Here is an 8,538-nt window from a genome sequence, read left to right as displayed (position 1 = left end):
TAATATGGTATTTTTTAATTGTATTTGGGGAATACACTAGCCACACTTTGGACACCCCTGACCTAATTTCAAATTAGAAGTAAACTTTCCATAAGCCATGGGTTTTGTGTTTTTCAAAGCTGGTAAAATGAAATTTCAATTTCAATGTTAAAACAAAAATAAATTTACATAGTCTATATGGCCACTTAACACATATACACACATAACATGAAAGGGAGAAGAAGCTCCTAACAGGAAACAGAACCTTAAAATAAACCCCAAAGCTGAAGAAACTCATGAATGAAATGGTAAAACGTTGACAATGAAGAGGTAAGATGAATTTGTATGTCATGTTTTTTGGATTTTATTACCTTTACAACTCAGTAGGTACAGGGATTCCCCCTTGGACTGATACAATTGTTCCTAGTTTCACAGTGAGATATTGCATGTTTCACAAGGTTTTTGCTAAAAAAAAAAGCAAGGTTTGTTTTGCAGAACATCAAAAAGATATTCATATTCACTTTAAGTACATTTCAAAGATCATAGTATTTTCAACAAGTAAATGCCTGTTGTTGGTGTGTATTGTTGAGTTAATCAAGCCTGCACCCCCGTTCCATCCTTTTGTCCCAAATGCACATTTTTTAAAGTGAACAAAGATAAACCATTTGTTTTAACAAAAAAATATAATTTAACTCATCATCATCATCATCATCTTTAATTGTACTGCGCTCTAAAATAGGTACAGCTGAAAAAAAAGTGCTGAACACAGCTAAAAATAATAAAACACAATAAAAGAACAAAATACAACATAAGAATATAAATATATGTATATGAATTTGTTTAAGCTAAACTTATGTCATAACAACTAAGTCCTGCCAGTGTTAAAAGTCAACAAATAAAAATAAGCCTTGAACCGTGTTTTAAAGTTCGGCAGGAAAGGAGCCTTCCTAAGGTGCAGCGGGAGGCTAGTCCATAAACGAGGAGAAGGGATAGAGAACCAAAGAATATATAACTAAGAAAAGATTTAAAGAGGCTATTAGCAGGTGTTTTTTTTACACATTCAGTGAAGTCTTTGTGCAAACAAGGAATTCATTCAGGTCCAACTTTAGGAAACCTGCTGATTTTCACAGCTTTCTGAGGTCATTTCAACCTGCAGTTGATCAGTCAACGACCAACATAATCAGACTTCTTCCAATATAACATTAAAGCCACATTGTGCAGCTGGAGCCATAGGCTCCTTAAACCAAAATTCCTCTGTAGACCAAAACTTTCCAACCGTAACACTTCATGCTTCCGAAAAATCTTTCTTTTAAGGGTTTTGTCTTGAGGATCTTGATGACAAAAGAGCTGAAGACATTTTTATTTAATGTGCAAATACTTCAAATGTTTTAGGATGATATTGTATCAACTCTTCTTCAAGTCAGTTTTCTCCATGTCCTCTTCAATCCTCATCTGTTAAAACAAATTATAAAAATGCTAAGTTTAGTCTATTCACCACATTCACCACCCAGATAATGCCATACGGGAAATATTCATGAAATGCATTTTTAGATTAAGGATAAATAATGTCAAGCTAAAGACTTTAATAAACTCAACTAGTAAACATTTCGGAATATAACCTGACACTAAAATAAAAAACTTTGATTTCAAGTTAATTAACAGAAAACAAAAGGGTTCTGCTCACCATTATTTCTCCTAACCCAAAAAAAGATTCCAGCAATTCCAATAAGAATTAATCCTCCAACACCTCCGGCAACATGAGCGACTGCAAAATCTGAAGGAGAGGCTGAGGAGATCCACAAACAAGAGTTACTTTAAAATCTACAGAAATCCCACAATGTATAAATAAAGAGGCTCCTTATGTATAATAGAACTTAGAATAAGTTCTGAATATTTCAAAACTAAAGTTTAATGAGAAAAATGCTCAATGATGAGTTCAAGAGTTAACAAAATAGACTGTAAAAGAACCAGAATAACAAAAAAGACAGACATCTTATAAACCACTCCATACTAAATAAGATTGCTTTTACCGGGAGTAACTACTGCTAGGAGTACATATGGTGAGGTGCTTATGACCACATCTTAATTCCACATGGGTTTTTCAAAGCTTTCAAGAAATGGACAAACATATAAATTTTAGGGAATTTAACAATGGGCAAATTATGATTCAGTCAAACTTCTTCAAAACTGCAGCTTTTTTGGTGTTGGAGTCTGAAGTGCTCACTGTTTATGAAAGGTGTAGAAACAGAGGGTGTCGTGTAGTGATCTAATGACTGAGCGGCCTCCCTGGAGCATATGACTTGGGTTTTATTACTGATGCTTATTTATTTATTTTCGATGATTTATCAGCATTTAAAGGATTAAAACAACCCTTACCCAAATTTGTACGGATTGTGGATTTATCCAATTTGACGATGATGTCGTCTTTAAAACCAGAGAACTCAAACACACAGTCGTATCTCTTCCAGTCTTCAGGCTGGACAGATGAAACGTTGAACTCAACACTCATCTGGAAGGTTCCATCATTGTTTACAAGGATCTCTCCTTTCTCCACACCCTCATGAATCTCTTCTCCATCTCTTCTCCAGAAAATGTCAGCAGTTTCGGGGTAGAAACCTGTAGCATGGCAGGTCAACATAGAGGTGGGAGTCCTCTGGAGCAGAGACACAGAGGGTCTTTCTATTTAAGAAAAAAATTATAATAAAACAGATTATCTTTGTAATTAATTTGGACAGATCCTGTTGTTGCTGCATTTAAATTATGTCATAAATATACCTTTCTTCTGCAGAAAGCTCCTCCCATGATGAACATATTTCTTTAACCAGTCAGGACATTTATAGATGTAATAATTTTATTGTGTTCTAATCTAGCTTTCTCTGTGTCCCATGTGAGTTTTGTGAGTACAGCTTGTGGTTTGGGAGCAGTCCATGTCAGGGTCTTCAGGTCCAGGGCTAAGAAGTCCTCCCCATTATAACCATACTGATTATATCCTGTAATTTCTCCAGTCTCATCATCCCACTCACAGCCGTTCATTCTCTGCAAAATGTAGGGACCTTAAAGACAAGAAAAAAAAAACTTTGAGGGCACACTAACATATAAAAAAAAGGAAAACAGTTAATCAAAATCATTAAAACATAATTGTTTCTAAGACAGGAATAGACTTTAACATCTCATATATGTACCACCAAATTTAATTTAACAAGAAAATAAATAAAAGAAGATAAACTAAAGCAGACATGTACTGTTTTTTTTTCCAGTTTGAGGTAAGAGAGACAATATCAAACTTATGAATAAGGAAAAAGGTTGATGATGAGTTTAAATGCCGCCTTTTTTGCAAGGATTATATTGTTTCATACTGTGTTGTTTTAGAAAGCGCCTCTAGGTGGTGCTGCATTCAAGACATGAAAAATAAGCTAATAAAGCATCAAAGCACTTCAGTTAAAGAAAAGGGTGTAAAAGTATCTTGAAAGAAGACAAAGGCCTCTTTTCTTTAGTAGCCAACAGCCACCAATAGATTTATGTTTTTGATTTTGTTGTTTTCATATACATCTAATGTTTATTATTGAGTGTTGTCTCTAATTGTTCTAAAAACTTAATTGATTTTTTTTGTCTGCATGTGTGTTTGTGTGTTGAATTTCTAATAATTTTATAGTCTAAGGAAACTATTTTTGTGGACATGTTGCACATGATTAATGATGACAGTTATAGTTTATCTTGTAACAGGAGACGCTGGCTCCCTTTGAGTCGTATTACACCATTAAATGATTAATAAATGTTATTCTTTCAGTTTTACCTGGAACATGCTATTCGTTTCACTATGCTTTTAAAATCCTACATACGCTGTTCCCAAAACAATGTCACTAATCTGTAATTTATTCTTATGTGTGTATTCTGAGTTCATAAAGGCCCAGCCACACCTTGACGATTTAGCCAGGCTGATGTACGAAAAATCTGGCAAAAACTGGGATAAGTTGGATAACTTTGTATAAGTTATGAGCATGCTGAAGTACTCTGAAGCATAGTGACACATGCTGGCACTTGTTGACATACAGCAAGAAGGTATGCCAGCATATGCTCATTTATGGGCCATAAGTTCCAGCTAAGTTATCTGATGGTTGACATCCGTTAAGTGTCAGTTACTCATAAGTCATGGCGTCTAGCTTATCTAAAACCTATGAGTAACTTGTGCATAACTTATGCGTAACTTATCAAGGGCTTATCTCCAACGCATATCAACGTGTCTGACGTGTTTCTAAGTTACAGCTACTGTATAATGGCATATTGCCATTGTTTTGGTATAAAAGAGGGTTCACTGGAGGAAGCCGTCCGTTCTCCTCCAGACTTTATCCCCATCATAGGGTGAGCCAGAAGGTGAGTGTGATGGATCCTCCCTGCGTTCACGCCCCCGGCCACGGCCAACAAACTTGCTAGCAGACATGATGCTGAATCTGCTGCGACTGCAAACCTTCTCTCTTTCTTCTTCTGTGTATTTATTTATCTCTTCTTTTTTTTTTTGGCGGGCAGTAAACAGCAGCTAGATCAAAGACATCTTTTTATGCAGGCTGAGCGCCTCCGGGTGATTTGCTGCCCCACTCACATCACTGGCTTCTGCATCATTTCATGGGAAATATGCTGCTGTGCGTTAGGAATAAGTTATGCTGTCTTTAGACAGAAGTATAAGACATAAGTATAATGAATACTCTGGGTATACTACCAAAATTGAAAAACTACATTGAAAGTTCAGCGTATGCCTACGTTTTAGAAGATTTTGGGACGTCAAGGTGTGACAGGGGCTTAACAGGTCCTGCTGTAGAGTTGGCATCATATTGGAAGACAAAATACATGTAAATTCAATCAGTTGTACTGGAAATAAATCTGATGGATTACTTAGTGGACTGCAGAGTCTGGAAGTTTTTCAGAAAGTAATAATATAATGGCTTCATTATACGCTCTTATTTTGCTTGTAGCTGCAAATAAACGATTGCATCAGACAAAAACAACTGCACTTAATGTGAACAAACTGAACTGTTACTGATACCATCGTATCAAAGTTAACTGGAAACCAAATATTTTGAATGAATCACTTGACAGAAAATATAACTCAAATCTATAGTTTTAGAAGTAACATGAGGTAAAAACAGATTAACAGGACATTGTTAAAAAAAAAAGGGCAATAGGACATCTGTGGGTTGTTGCTTTCTAATTTGTTGATGTTTTTAACTCAAAACTCATTAAAGGAATAGTACACCCAAAACATGATTAGCCTCCATTTTCTACTCACCCCCATGCTGAACAACACTCTGGAGTACTTTTTTGATATCTGAAATGCATCTGGAGATCTGGGAGGCTTCTTGCTGTCTGCTGACATTCAAATAATGGAGGTTATGGCGCCCGAGGCAGAAAGGTCCATAAAAGTCCACAAAAAAACGTGTCAATATTCCTCCATACTGCTCGTCCAATGTATTCCAAGTGTCCTGAGTGGGTAGCGTCCATAATTTACTCGAAACGAAGTCATTTAGAATGTTTTTAGAGCATAAACAGTAGTGTATAGGATTTCCTAAAAGCGAGTTCACGAGTCTACGGAAAACGCGGCAGACCAAACCAGATGAAAGTGCGCATTCAGCGTCTGCTCTGCCGATAATGCAAGCGTAGAAGAAGAAATGTGCTGTTTACCTGTGCAAAGAAAGAAACAACGAAAGAAAAATGTCTGAGGACTTCAGTGTTGAGGAAGAGCATGAGTTCTTTGCCGAGCTGAATGCGCACTTTCGTCTGGTTTGGTCTGCCGCAGTTTCCGTAGGCTCATGAACGCGCTTTTAGGAAATCCTATACACTACTGTTTATGCTCTAAAAACATTCTAAATGACTTTGTTTCGAGTAAATTATGGACTCTACCCACTCAGGACACCTGGAATACATTGGACGAGCAGTATGGAGGAATATTGACACGTTTTTTGTGGACTTTTATGGACCTTTCTGCCTCGGGCGCCATAGACCTCCATTATTTGAATGTCAGCAGACAGCAAGAAGCCTCCCAGATCTCCAGATGCATTTGAGATATCATAAAAAGTACTCCAGAGTGTTGTTCAGCATGGGGGTGAGTAGAAAATGAAGGCTAATCATGTTTTGGGTGTACTATTCCTTTAAGGCCTTGCACTATTCTTTATCATTTACAGGAAATATGGCAATATGGCAAGCACTTTATACTGAAACCTAAAGCCAATATAGATGAAGAAAACACCTTTATTAAAAAGCTCCTTACCTTCAGTGAGGTTTAAACGTTGCTTCAAGCTATTCACGTTTTTTCTAAATGCATGCTGACTTCCAAGACACTTCCGAGAATACCACTCCAGGTGGTTGGGATCCTTTTCAATCAGTTTCATCATCCAGTCTTGTTTGGGCTTGGCGGTCTGGATGTTGCTGTCGCAATAGCCCACCTGAATTTCATTAACTGTTGCAGCCCCAACAAACTCTGGAAAGCCTGGGACTCCGTAGGTAGCAGTAAGGAAATATCTCAGGGAATGCTTCACTGAAGGGTAGAAATTAGCATATTTAGTAGTTGTTTTAAATTGGTACCTATACTTTCCCTTATATAAAAATGCAAATTACAGAAAAGTTAATTAAATTCACTAATTAAAGTCACTAAATGAGATACATTCTATGGATTCATCAGTAACAGACTGATACTTTAAAGCTTTGATTTGTATGAATCATTCTATTGCTGAAGATCTTCCACACATAATAAAAACATTACATTTGAAACATCCATCTATTTTCTGTCACGCTTATTCCAAGTGGGGTCACAAGGGGTGCTGGTGCCTATCTCTATGGGAGACAGGTGTGGTACACCCTGGACAGGTCGCCAGTCCATCACACCCAGACTCCCAGCTAAGGACAATTTAGAGAAACCAATTAACCTAACAGCTATGTTTTTGGACTGTGGGAGGAAGCCAGAGTACCTAGGGAGAACCCTAGCATGCTCAGGGACAACATGCACGCTTCATGCATAAAGACCCTGGGCCGGGATTTGCACCCAGAACCTTCTTGTTACAAGTCAGCAGTGCTACCCACTGCACCACTGAGGAGCCTCACGTTTAAAACAGGAATATGAAATCTGACCAATAGAAAGAAATATTTTAAAAGAGAGACACCTGCTTAAATACAGCTGTCTATGAAATACATGCGATAGTAAAATACTTAACATTTCCTCCACGTGATTTAAGATGTTGCTCAGGAATTTGAGCACATTATCATGACATATGAGGAGATTAAAGTCCTGAAAAGTAAAATATAATAGAGGATAGAAGCACAAAAACAAATAGGCTATAAGTAACAAAACTGGCGTTGGAGCTGTCAGTGTGGAAAGGAGATGAAAGAACAAAGAAAAGGGCTCATTTAGAAAATGAAACCATCAGTTCGTTGCAATATCTAGCTACTATTTAAAACCAACTATTTAAAACAAAGTCTTACCTGAATATGCAAATTGAAAAAAGTAAAGCAGGGCAAAGAAAGTCTTCATCTTTTTTAGACAGAGCATTTTACAGGGAGCAGACTGGTAGCGATGGCAGCCAGCTGGGACAACGAAAGCATAAACAACTTGCTTGGAGGGGGCGTGTCCTTTGTTATTACAACAGCTTTTGGAAACGCTTCGGTCTTTGACGTTCATTATCAAATATTTTTATTTTGCAAACACACTTCTGCTATGAAGGTAGATTTAGTGTTCTACCTCCACTAAAAATGAAAAATGTTTGGCTTCATTTGTGTCCCCTTGTAAATCCAAAACTGAATTGAACATTTTTGTTTCTAAAACGTAGCCTTCGTTTTCTTTCTCAAACTTAACAGAGAGAGAATCATTTTAACGGAAATATATAAACTAAGCGCTGTTTCATTTGCTGCCATTGTAATCCCTCATAATCTACAGAATGCAGTTTGTGTTGGGCACCCATGTGCAGCAGCGCTACCGTAAATGCTGTACTAACTGTGCAGCCGCAAAGTGACTCGATAGGAGGGGCACCTGCAATCTCATCTCATTTTTTTAAAATTAGGATTATATAATATATATAATAGATTTTTTTTCTTCCAGGGATAGACAAAAATGTAAAGAAAAACAAAATTAGCGGTATGTATTATTGTTGCTATGTTAATACATTTCCCTAAGGAAGGAAGATGAGCGAGGCATAAAACGCAACTGATTTCACTGAGCATGAATCGGATTGTAATAAAGAAAAAAAGGAGGACTTCAATAGGCCCCTCCAGAGATCAATGAATTAATTCATAAGTTTCTGCTCATATATGCATTTCTTTAGAGATTTGCTGTGAATATGTTATGCATAGTTTTAATAAAAATAAAGTTTCAGGAGCCAAAAAGAAAGTGACAGAGCTAACTTGATGTAAAGCTACTTATTGCACTGTTCATTTTCCTCTTGTTTCATCCAAATGTCACATCATTTTTTTTCTAAGAATTTCCAATAGTCTGTTGATCGCGGTGATATTTATTGACCGTATTTCCCAATGTTAACAAATGTTCCTAGATGCGCGGTATAGAAAATCCAGGCTGTATGG

The 8,538-nt window shown here is 36.9% G+C and overlaps 1 pseudogene; it reads right to left on the bottom strand.

Moving 5' to 3' along the window:
* Positions 1–1,082: 1,082 nt before the first annotated feature.
* Positions 1,083–7,526, bottom strand: LOC119794987 (annotated as a pseudogene).
* Positions 7,527–8,538: the final 1,012 nt, after the last annotated feature.

This window comes from Cyprinodon tularosa, unplaced genomic scaffold, assembly GCF_016077235.1.
Source record: "Cyprinodon tularosa strain WSP-4 unplaced genomic scaffold, ASM1607723v1 ctg5, whole genome shotgun sequence".
Taxonomy (NCBI): Eukaryota; Metazoa; Chordata; class Actinopteri; order Cyprinodontiformes; family Cyprinodontidae; genus Cyprinodon; species Cyprinodon tularosa.
Note: the sequence above shows the minus strand (reverse complement) of the source record. Positions and strands in the feature narration are given on the sequence as shown.